The sequence below is a fragment of the Mus pahari genome, chromosome 3, assembly GCF_900095145.1.
Source record: "Mus pahari chromosome 3, PAHARI_EIJ_v1.1, whole genome shotgun sequence".
NCBI lineage: Eukaryota > Metazoa > Chordata > Mammalia > Rodentia > Muridae > Mus > Mus pahari.
This window is the reverse complement of record NC_034592.1, coordinates 107,239,532-107,253,066: the sequence shown is the minus strand read 5'-3', so window position 1 is coordinate 107,253,066 and position 13,535 is coordinate 107,239,532.

The window sequence follows — 13,535 nt, the reverse complement described above, 5'->3', positions numbered from 1 at the left end:
TGTGTGTGTGTGTGTGTGTGTGTGTGTGTGTGTGTGTGTGTATGTGTGCAAATGCTTTCATAGGCCAGAGGTACCAAATGCTCCTGAAGCTGTAGTGACAGGTGGTTGTGAGCCTCTCGACTTATATATTTTTACAGCACCTTATTTCTTTCCAGTTTTGAATAGTCTTGCATTGTCTGGAGGTACAACAAGCTGGTCCAGGTAGCAATTATAGGCTGGCTAGATTGATTTGCTTCCCAAATATGAATAAAGCTGCTATAGTCACTTATGTGCAGGTTTTTGTTTGGACATATATTTTCACATCCTTTGGTAAATACCAGGGAATGTAGAAAGGACATGTCTTGGTTTATAAGATGCACCTGGGATGCAATCCTGGGTGGTTCTGGTGCTCACTCCCATGATGTTCTATTTTCTTTGGCCTTCACTATTGTTCTGGATTTAAAAGAGTCATGTGGTAATCTGTAATTGTTTCAATCTGCATTTCTCCAATAACACACAGAGTAGGACATGGTTTAATATGCTTACTGCTATCTGCACATTTTACTTGGCAAGTTGTCTTTTAGGGCTATTGGTGTGTTTTTCATTAAATTGTTGTCCTTTGATTTTGTCCTATTTGAGATTCAAGTGTTCTTTGTATAATTTGGCATAGAACCAACTATACAGACAAATTCAATGCAGCATATATCTGTTTAAATGAATTCATGTACTCACAGTCAATTAATTTTCAGTAAAGATGTCAATAATATACAGTGGGGAAAGGATAGACTCCTCTCTACAGTAGTGCTATTGAAGCTAGACACCCATGATGAGAAATAATTTCATCTTTAATGGACTCAGTGAAGAGCAGTTTTGTCAGTTGTCTGAAAGTCTTCAGGATTAGAATAGGTGTGCTATTTGTGCCCAGCAGTTTGCCTCCTTATATGGCAGCATAATATACCTAAGTTGCCTCATTATCTTCTCCAGTTACACTGAACTAAGGTTTGCACAGCTCTTGCCAGGGGAGAGCCACAAACTAAACTAGTACATTAAAACACATTTTTCTGAGTACATGTCCAATTTATTTTAACATCCTTCTGAATATGACTTAAAGTATAGACAATCACTTATTAATTCATTTAACAATATTTAGACACTATACAAAAGTGTACGTAATTTATATATTATGTAATTGTTGTTCACAGAAATTGGAAAAGGAAGGAAGAAAGCTTATTCATTTGACTAGAGACTCTATTAACACATTTAGATTATTTTCATTTTAAACTCAGTTTTCCTTATCATAAATGTTTAGATAATATATACAATCATTCATAGAAAAAACTCAGGTTATAAACAATTTAGAAGCAAATGTAACAGCAACTTTGAATTAACCTCATGAAATAAAGAAAGAAAGAAAATTCTTTGTCAAGTGTTCAATGAACCCCAGAAAACTGAAGGCCATGACTATGCTCCTAAATGGGAAGATTTAAGCTTGAAAAGATTTTTGACTCTTCAAAAACATATTTATAAAGTAATAAGATTGTCTATTAATTCTTAGGGTTGTTTATTTTTATAGCATCCTGATAAATAACCTGTCAGGAGATAAAATAATAAAACATTAAAGTCAATTAATGAGCAAACCTTCAAAATGATCAACTCTCAGACTTTTCTATGTAAATTATATGAATTAAAATTAACAAATAAACTTGAGTGGATTAGGAATTAAGACCTTGACTAAGTTGGCATAATAAATTAATGGCAAAAGCATGAATTCATTTAAAGATGGTATCTATGTAACTATTTGTTAAATTTATGATTATATCTTTAGCTCTCAATTTATAAAGAAATAATTTCATGAGGAATGAAATTCCTCTTTAAATCTAAGAGGAAAAAGTTCATAGGAACACCTTATTTATTCTGTGATTATATATGCAATCAGTGAATAAAATATTCTAAAGGCAAGACATTGGGCGTAGATGCTATTCAACCAGGCTTACCACATTAAAAACAAGAGCAATGCAAAATTATACATACATATATGTAGCATTAAAGAATGTATAAGTTAATTAAATGGTCATCAACTAAATAGGAAATCTATAAAGAGTATAAACAAATAATTTGTGGATGAGGATATGCAATTGACATGTTATTTTAATTTTTATTATTATTAAATTTTATGTGTGTGGATGTTTTGTCTGCGTGAATGTCTGTGTATCACATACCATACACACACAATGGATGCCATAAGAGAGTGTTGGATCCCTTGGAACTGGACATACAAAGGGTTGACAGCCACCACGGAGGTTCTGAGAAGCAAACTCGGTCCTTCTCTAAGAGCAGCCAGTTTTTAACCACTGAGAAATCTCCAGCCCCAGAAATATGTTTCAAATTCTTATTATTTGTTAAAAAGGCAATACAAACTAAAATGTATAATTATATCTTTTATTGCATTTTATTATTCTGTCTTATATGTATTGGTATTTTGCCTGCATGCATGTCTGTACTATATGTGGCCCTAGTACATAAGGAGGCCAGAAAAGAACATTTGGCTCCCTGCAATTAGGAAATACAAATGGCTGTGAGCTACCAGGTGGATGCTAGGAATGGAATTCAGATTCACTAGAAGAGCAACCAATGATCGTAACTGCTGAACTGTCTTCCTAGCCTCCATTTATACCTTCTCTAGTAATCATGCTGCTATAATATTTGTAAATTAGTCCCTTGTTTAGATTTGGGAGAAATGCACTTCAACAAATTAAATAAATAAACAAAATAAAAATAATAATAGTATTCTGATATGACATGACACTATCTGCATGAAATGTGTGTAATGTAGAAAACAGTATTCTAACTTGGAGCCCTGGGGAGCCTTTGTGATGCTTCTCCAGAAGTCCCTGGCATTGGTTCAAGTGCTAACAGAGGAAGCAGAAATATGCAGGATGGGCTTAAGTGGCTGGACAGTTGAGGCATTATTGTGGTCAACAGTCTTGTTTTAATAGTTTTTCTGAGTATCACTATGTAGTATACTTAAATCTTAGCTGTAAAACTTGTATTCATTTTTACATTTTTGGTTGTGAACCTAGCCTTTTTCTATTCACTCAGAGACTGAGGGAAAGGCAGTCCAGTGACCAGCCCATCTCAAGGAGAGGCTCCAAGCCCTGATACAATTACTGATGCTATAGTGTGCTTATTGGCCCAACAGAAATGATACTTACATCCAACCAAAGGACTGAAGTTGGGGACCTCTGTGGTTGAATTAGGGAAAGGCTGGATGAGGCTAAGGAGGAGAGCAACCATATAGGAAGACCAGCAGTCTCAACTAACCATGAACCCTGAGATCTCTCAGACAATGAGCCACCAACCAGGCAGCATATAGGAGCTGATCCAAGGCCCCCGGCACATATACAGCAGAGGACTACCTGGTCTGGCTCCAGTGGGAGAAGATGTGTCTAACCCTAGAGAGACTTAAGGCCTTAGGATGTGGGGAGGCCTGGCAGGGGCTGGAGGGTGGGGACATCCTCTTGGAGACAGGGGGAAGAGGAATGGGATGAGGAACTGTGGGAGGACAGTCCAGTAGGGGAGTAATGACTGGACTGTAAAAACAAAAAAAAAGTAGTAAAGAAATTGTATTCATTCCACTCATCTTAATACTACTTTGTTGTTGTTGTTGTTGTTACTATGAGAGAACATCTGAAGGAAACGATTTGAGGTAGGAAAGATTCATCATGGCTCATGGCTTCAAGGAAGTGCTCCATATTGATGGAGGTCTGCCAGGGTGTTAGGAGTGGGTGTGGGTTGTGGGAAAGCAGATTGATCACGTTAGGGGAAAGGAAATATAGAAATATTGAAGCAGGTTAAAGACCCACTCCAGGACACTGGTTCCACATAGGCATCATACTCTTGAAGTTTCTCAAACTTCTAAATACACGAGTTTGTGTGGGACATTTCTCATCAATGCTGTAGCTCACCTCATGGTCTGTTTCAGAGAAAAATAAGATAGAATCTGAGAATTTAAATACTTCCCCCATAGTCTTACTGCTAGTCAAGTGCCTTTAGGGGAGGAAATTAGCAGTGACTTGCTGTGGACACCCTACTGCTTGCAGTATATCACACAAATATTTACATGCTGAGACTTCATGTTCATGTGTCTTGATGATGTTTCTAATTTCACATTCACTGTGCTTCAACCTTTTGACAAGAATATGTTGCTTGATGCTCATGTATTTATGAATAACTTGGTTTCTTCTTAGATATTGATTTCTTGTTTAGTTCTACTACAATTTGAAACCATACTGAGTGATCACTGGCTTCTAAAATTGGTTAAGAGGCATTGTGTTACTCAGGACACTACCCCAGAGAGCCACCAGTACGTGCTTGAGATGAAGTTATACTCCTCTGATATTTTACATACATCTGTTGGGTCCATTTGTTAGATAGTGTAGCTCAAGTTACCTTTGTATTAATTTTCTGTCTGAATGATGTGTCAATTATCTTATATGGAGTACTGCTGTCTCCTATTATTGTTTTGTTACATCTTTCTCTTTTAATACTGTCAATGTTTGCTTTGGATATGTAACTGTTCTGGTATTGACTTCGTCTATATGGATTCCTATATCATCTTGTTGCAGGCCCTATTGTACTGAGATGTAACAGTTTGACTTGTGCCTTGTGAGGGTTTCTTACTTGAATAAGATATGACTGACTGAAGCTCAGCTTCTTTTGCTTCCTGTTGATCATTGCCTACCTATGTTTCTTCTTGCCATTTACACACCTTTGTGCATCCTAGAGAAGATATAGTTGAGATATTTCTTTACAATTTATCTCTCCCCTCTACTTCTTATTGATGTTGATTTTCATCCTTTACCATTTGAAGAAAGGAGACCCAGGTACAGCCTACATTGCCATTCTGAGAGCTGATTTCTCTTTTAAATTCTTACCCACCCTGACTTCCTTGACTTCATCCACCCTGATCTTCCTTGACGTTTTTGTTGTTGTTGTTGTTGTTGTTTGGTTTGGTTTGGTTTGGTTTGTACTCACAAAAGTTTCTTTCTTGTGCTTGAGCTAGGATTCATAAAACCTCTTCCTGATGGACGAACTCCTTTGAGGTGACAACTTAATTCCTCTTGGTATGCAATAATTGTATCTTGTACCCTAATTCCAACTTTGTCATAGTTGTCAGAGTCATGTTTGTTATATTCTGTTTCAATCAATCAATTAGGTGGGGTTAATTCTCCTTAATATTTATGTCGTTAGTGTTTAATCCTTGGTTAAAGGTGATTTGCATACAAGCTTTTCAGTACTTTCTCGTGGTCTCCTCATCTATGTATGCATGTGTGTCTACTACACTTACGTCTGGGATACTTTCATGTCGTTACTTACTGCTCTTGCTTTCAACTTGAAACTGTTCCAATCACATTTTCTTCTGAGGCAGGTATAGTTGAAGAAATAAAAAAAAAAAAAAAAAGTCCTCTTCCTTTTTTTTCTAGTAAATAATTGTCTCTTGGATTTTTATAGCACATTTCTTTTCTTGCGAAGTATAGTGTTCTTGGTCAGCCTTTTATTTTTCCATTTGACTTTGAAAAGATCATTCTACTTTGTCCGGGTTAGCAAGGTTTTTGCTGAAAATCTACTGCAAGCACATGCAAGTGGGATAACTTGCTTTCCTTCCTTTCACCTTTCCGTCCTTGACATTTGACAGTTAATTAGTCCCTGCTATCGATAGTTATATGCTCAGTCTACTAGGAATCATCTGGTCTTCTTCGGGAAGATGAAAAGGTTTGGTCCAGGGCTGTGTTAGGTAAGCCTCTGATGGTTTGCTGTATCTCTGATCCTTCTGTGTCTTCTGCAATGGGGATATTAGTTTAGTTAATGGCATCTCGTGTGTTCTGTTATTTATTGTGCCCTATGCTTTTCTCTCCTTGTTTGCCGTTTCTCTGTTTGTCCTGCTGCTTCACTTGTGTTGATCCAGCCATGGTGCTCTGTTGAGGTGATTTGCTCAGCTCTGAAACTCTCTTTGGCGCTCAAACTTCCTGTCTCTGTGCTATAGTGCTCTTTCTTATGCACATACTATTTCCCCGATATATGCCTATGGATTTTTCTATACCTTAAGAAGCTTCTTGATTTTCTTGAATAATCAGCTCATTTCTAGACCTCCATTACCATTATTTTTAAGGTGTCCATGAGTGTATCTGTCTGGGAATACACATTTACAAGAACACGTGCATTGACTTCAGATGACAGCTAATGGGAGTCTGTTCTCTGAAGCTCACTTTGTTAGAGTTGAGGGCTACTGACACTGACCACTGAGCCATGTCTCTGTTCCTAGACTCTGGCTTCCTAATGAGCAGTCAACTCAGCTTTATCTTGTTTATTTGATGGTACTGCATGTTCGATTGTTTTATTCTTTCCATAGTATACACATGAAGAAGTAATTTCTTCCTGCATTAGAAAACCCCCTCCACCACAAAGGCTTTCCTTGAGATTATGCCTAGGTAGATCTTGGGTACCAGACAGGTTTCTGAAGTCCAGGGTTTAGGTGCTAGATGGAGGATGGGATAGGCAGTTTGTGGAGGGGTAACTGGGAAGGGGGATATCATTTGAAATGTAAAAAAATAAAATGATTAATAAAAAAAGAAAACCTGGGCGTGGTGGTGCACGCCTTTAATCCCAGTACTCGGAAGGCAGAGGCAGCGGATTTCTGAGTTCGAGGCCAGCCTGGTCTACAAAATGAGTTCCAGGACAGCCAGAGATATACAAAGAAACCCTGTCTCAAAAAATCAAAAAAGAAAAAAACAAAAAACAAACAAAAAAAGAAATCAAAGATAAATAAAAACTTTGGGTTTTGTGGGATCTATAACTTAACTCAAAAAAATTAGTAAGCTACTATCCATATGTTCAGACAACAGGACTGTCCCCCAATTCCTTAAGCAGGCTAACCCTATAAATCTTGATACCAGCTTAGACCCAAGAATCTAGGAATCAGGCTTATGATCCATGTGCCATGCCAACATGACATGAACTTTACTTTCATGGTAGTTTAGATTTAGTTCTATTTTAAAAGGTCCTGTTGAGCATAATTTATATTGTATTAAATTCACTCATGAAAATATGAAGCTCATTAGTTACTTTAGTTCATTTACCCCTGACCAGTGATTGCTACATTCAATTCAAGCATTGCCATGGGAAACAACCTCCAGAGCAGAACACCAAGTGCCCAGGCACTGAGATCAACAATTAATAAGTGAGATTTCATGAAAATGAAAGGCTTCTGTAAGACAAAGGACACCATCAAAAGGACAAAGCAACAGCCTACAGAATGGGAAAAAGTTTTCACCAACCCTACATCCAACGTGGGGCTGATATCCTAAATATATAAAGAACCCAATAAATTAGACATCAACATAACAAATAACCTTATTTAAAAATGGGGTATAGAGCGAAACAGATAATTCTTGACAGATGAAAGTCTAATGGCTGGGAAGCACTGAAAGGCATGTTCATTGTCCTTAGCCAGCAGAGAAATATGCAAATCAAAACATCTCTGGGATTCCATCTCATACCCATCAGAATGACTAACATCAAAAACCCAAGTGACTGCTCATGCTGGCAAGGATGTGGAGCAGGGGGAGCATACTTCCATTGCTGGTGGGATTGCAAACTTGTACAATCACTTTGGAAATCAGTTTGTCACTTTCTCAGGAAATCAAGAATAGTCCTATCTCAAGACCCAGTTTTACCACTCATATACTCAAAAGATGTTCCACTGTACCACATGGACACTTGTTCAACTGTGTTAATAGCAGCTTTATTTGTAATAGAAACTGGAAACAAATGAGATGGCTCTCAACCAATGAATGGATAAAGATGGTACACCTACACAATGAAATATTATACCAATATTAAAGACAAGGACATAATGAAATTTGCAGTCAAATGGATGGAACTAGAAAATATCATATTGAGTGAGTTAACCTGAACCCAGAAAGACACACATGGTGTGTATTCATTTATAAGCGATATTAGACATAAAGTACATGATACCCATGCTATAATCCACATACTCAAAGAAGGTAAATAACAAGGAGGGCCTGAGGGAGGATGCTCAATTCTCACTCAGAATGTGAAATAAAATAGACATCAGAGGCGGCTGGAGGGAGGGAACTGGGTGGGAGGAGGAGTGAAGATAGAAACAGGAGGGACCAACTGTTGGGAGGACAGAAGGAAAGAAACTGGGAGAGAGAGCTGGAACAAGTGTGTATATATGGTATGGGGGATATCTGGATAAGCTAGAAACCTAGGAAAATGGAAACTTCCAGGAATAAATGAGGGTGTTAAGCCTCGTATGGAACATGAACAGCCACCTCCTGTAAGAGACAAGATTGTATAGACATTGCTGTACAGATCAGCACACCAGCCACAAAACCTTAAACACACAATTTGTCTTGCACAGAAGATGTGAAGGGCTAAAGTTGGAGTAGAATTTGAGATAATGGCCAACCAATGACTGACCCTACTTTTGACCCAGGCCGTGAGAGAGAACCCATCCTTGATGTTATTAATGACATTCTGCTATACTTGCACCTGGGAGCCTAGCATCAACATCATCTAAGAGGCTTCTCCCTCAGCTTATAGAAACAGATATACAGACCCACAGCCAAACATTAGGTAGAGCTTGGGAATCTTGGGGAAGAAGGGGAGGAAAGATTGAAGGACCAGAGAGGTCAAGGACACCAAAGAAAAAACATCGAGAATGAGCTAACCTATAGGGACTCACAGAACCTGAACCACCAACCAGAGAGCATGCGTGGGACAGACCTAAGCCCTCCACATATATGTAACAAATGTGCAGCTTCATCTCTATGTGGGACCCCTAAAAGCAGGAGCTGTTGTCTTCGGACCTCTTCCCCCTAACTGGGCTGACTTGGCTAGCCTCTATAGTAGAAGGTGCACCAAGTTCTACTGCAATGTGATAGGCCAAAGATGGTTGATATCAATGGGAGGTCTCTCTTTCTCTGAGGAGAAAGGAAGAGAAAATGGGGGAAGGTGAGGTGAAATGGAAGGGAATGGGAGGAGAGGAGAGAGAGCGAACTTCAATAGGGATGTAAAGTTAATTAATTAATTAATCAATCAATCAATTCATTAATCAGCGCTGAATGTTCAAAGATTTTATTTTATTACACTTTCACTATCTTACACCGTGTGATCCTTTGTTCTAGTTTTCCCAGTTTGTAGGCAGTGGAATCTCATGGTGGATTTGATTTTCAGTCTCTGGATCTTTCGTTATGTTGTATGTATTTCTAGGCACTCACTGGTTGCCTAGCTGTTTCACTTTGAGAGATACCAATTTAGATCCTCCACCCCCTTTTAAATTTGGGTAGTTTGATTTTATTAAGAGGTGAGTTATTAATATATTCTCTGCATTTGACCCCTTATGAAATTTGTAGATGATTTCATCAATTATACATGTTGTTCTTTCTGGGTATGATGGTGGTCACTGGAGCATGAACATTTTAAATGCTGACAGAGTCAAGCTTGTGTTTCATTTCTCCTTACATGATTATGCTTTTGATATTCTATTTAAGAATATCTTGCTAAAGATAGAGTCATAGGGATTTACCCACATGTTTCCTCTAAGGGGTTTTCATACTTTCATCTGTTACATTTAGGTCTTTGATCCATTTTGTGTGAAGTTTTACGTAAGTTAGAAGTTAGGTATTCATTATCACATGTGGAAAAGTCACTTTGCTGATGTCTCAGACTATAGTGTTGAAAGTCACTTTGCTGATGTCTCAGACTATAGTGTTGAAAGATTATGCTTTCCTCAAGGCCTTGGGACTCCTTTCAAGTATTATGAACCCTGGGTGCTATGTCCCCAGATATTTTCATGTGTTTCTTGTTTTTATAATTTTTAATCTCTTTATTGGCATTCTCTTCTTAATATGATATTGTCACACTGCCTTACTTTATTTTTAATCATGTTCTTCTTTGGCAATATTTGAATTCATTCTTCAGTGGCTCTGCCTATTAATCTCACATCAGTTTGTTTCTCAGGCAGTTCCATTTGCTCTTGTCTGATATATGAAGCACACACTTTGGCTTCTGGTGTGTATGAGCCAACATCTCTCATTCCCAATACTTATCAGTCATATTTCCTTTTAGTCCATTTGGCTCATAGTTTTAGCTAGCTCTAAATCCCACTGTCTAGTAGAATGGGAAGGTGTGATGCTCTGGTCCTGTTGCTCATGAGTGTTTCTATGACTATGCCCAAGATAGATGTGCATGGAACTGCTTTGCACAGGGCACTATTATTGTCTGTTTATGTGACAACACTTAGCTATAATGTTTTACGACAGTCGGTTGCTCTGGTTTTCTTTTCTTTTCTTTTCTTTTCTTTTCTTTTCTTTTCTTTTCTTTTCTTTTCTTTTCTTTTCTTTTCTTTTCTTTTTTTACAATACCACCATAAAGCATACATTGTTCCACATAGTAAACCAATTACTTTGGATCGGATAAGAATAGTTTCTGAGGAACCAGCAAATGGGATCAGTAGGTAAAGACATTATTTGCCTTGTAAATATCACTGCCTGAGTTTGATCTCTGAAACCTACAGTGATGAGAGATAACCAATTCTAAATTTGTCGGGTAAAGATACCCTAATCTCTACACACATGCCAAGGAATGGATGCTCCTATATACCAAACTAACACACACACACACACACACACACACACACACACACACACACACGCACATACACCCACTAAAACTTCAAATTGGAAAGAAATACCTGAAATACAATATCGAATTCCAAAGTGCTTGAGAAATAAAACCAAGCTACATTGTCTGTGGGCCAGGTGTATATACAGCACCTCAATCATTATGGTTCTGAGCCAGTACTGAACAAAGTGGGCTTACAGCAGTGCATGCATACATCAGAGAAAAGGGAAAGACTCCATCTAGTAATTTTACCTCAAGGACATAGAAATTAAGTGCAAATTATCCCAATACTAGCAGAAGGGAGGCAATGATGATAATAATCCAAAATAAGTATAACTGAAAACATAAACAAAATAGAGAACAGTCAATGGGATGGAAAGCAGACAGATCTCCAGTAAGAGTGACAAGTTATTAAAAGAAAGAAGATAAACATTGGCAATGTGGGAAACAAAGAACGCTTTCCTTTCAGACCATGTGAACATGAAAAGTATAACAGGAAAATTCTATAAACAACTCAGCACATAAGCTACAAAGATGTCTTTTAAAAGTTCTATCACAGATCATCATGCAGCAGATAGCTCTTGTATCCTTATATCTGTAAAAAAAAAACATGAAATTCTACTTGAAATTCAACAACCACCCAAAAAAAGAAATCTAGGCCCAGATGGTTCCACTAGAGAAATATTCTAAATGTTTAAAATGAACTAAAACAAACTCAACATGTTTGTCAGAATATAGTAAGAGAACTCTCTCCCATTATTTTTAGAAGCAAGTAAGGCTGTGATACCCAAACCAGAAAAAGACAGAACTGTAAAAGAAAAGTACTAAGTTAGTCACAATGGTGCATGCAAGGATCTTTAAAATATGTTAGTAAGAAAGTGTGACAATGTTTAAACACATATCAATGGGGGTGTACACCATGGCCATGCTGGATTTATTCCAGGAAAGAAAGACTGACTTTATTCTGGAAAATCACTCAGCAATGCCTCATAAAAGAGAACATGCAATTATTATATGACCCAGCATTTGTAACTTCAAACATTAATACCACAAGGAAATGACTTATGTTTGCACACACAAAAGCAACTGTATAAAAATTTTAAACAGTTTTAAATGTTTCTAACACAATTTCCCAAGCTAGAAAACAATCCAGATGTTTCTCAGTTTAGCAATACATATGTTGACACATCCTTCAGCAGAAAAGAGGTACAGACTATTGATCAGACAACAGCTTGTGTAGATTTCCAGAGCATCACACCACTCAGGGAGTCCAGCCACTTTCCATCTGCTTACCCTAGGGGCTTTCTCTAAAACCTTTGTTGGATCATTAAGTTATTTATTTTAGTTCTTTTTTCTTTCATTTTTAAAAATATTTTAAATTTTTATTGTGTGTGTGTGTGAGTGTGTGTGTGTATACATGTGAGCATGTGCATGCATGTGTGTGGATGTGTGTAGGTGTACATGTGAGGGCAGGTGACATAGGAAGCAGGAGAGATTTCAGCATCTCTGGGTCTGTACTCACAGGTGATTTTGAGACACTGTATCTGAGTCCTGGAAGTTGCTCTGCAAGATTGGCATGATTTTCAGCTACTGTTTCAACTCTCCAGCACTTTCTCTGATTTTTTTTTTCTTTAGTGTAGGTGCTTACATTCCATGTGTTACATTTAATCTTTAAAATTTTCAATGACCTATTATTGATCTTTAAAGACTATTATTCAACTGTAATGGGTGGTAGTTTCTGGAGGTTCCTTCGGCAAATGATTTCTACCTTTATCTCATTATGTTCTGATGAGAAATGGTGAATTATTCCTTTTTAAATAATCTTGAACACTGGCCTTATAGCCAAAAATGCGATCTATTTTGAAGAAAATATTCATGTGTTGCTGAGAAAAATGTGTATCTTACAGTTGGTACTTCTTAGTTTCCTCCGCAGTCTGTGAAATCCATTGGATTTATGGTGAAGTTTAATTCAGTAGTTCCTATTTGATTTAGTTTTAGGTCTAAGTGGCCTCTTAACTGATCACCAGAGTTATTAAGACCGCTCATAATTATATGTGTCTGCAATTATCTGTCCTCTTATTTCCACTAGCATTTCTTTCATGAATGAGGCCACATCAGTGTTATAATTGCTATATATTTTATATAATCATATATATATATATATATATATATATATATATATATATATAATATGAAGTGGCATTTTATTTTTACAATTGTGGCTAGACATCTGCTTTTTCAGATATGAGTATTCTTTAATATATTTTACTTCAAAAGATCACAGTGGAAACTAACGAAATAGAATCAGAAAAACAAAAACAAAAAGTTGTTTTTCCAAAGAAAAACATATTGTCAAATGATTAGGTAACTAATTAAAATTAAGAAATAAAAGATAAATTAATAAAATTTTAGATAAAAATTGGACACTGTAACAAAAATGGTTGAATTTCAATATGCATAATTGGATAGCATGTTTTCATGAAGCACTGTCTGGAAGGCACAGACATTGTTGCCTTGACTATGAGCAGTCATTGTCTGTTGTAGACACTCACAAGGTTAATTCTGTAAACATTTCCTCATGGGCACATGAAGGCCCAGAGAGAACACATGGCAACATCCAAGTGGCTCATGAGCTACTCACAAGCTAATGTAAGAACATTCTGTTATATGAGAGCATTAGATAGGTGAGATTATGTCATTTTTTCCATGTTTTGGTAAGTCTCCAACCCAAATATGCCCCAGCAATGAAAACACAATTTAGTTGATATTATTACATGCTGTGTGCCTAGATTTGGCAGATCTACCACTACACTACCGTCTTCCACATCTGTGAGACCCCTTAGAAC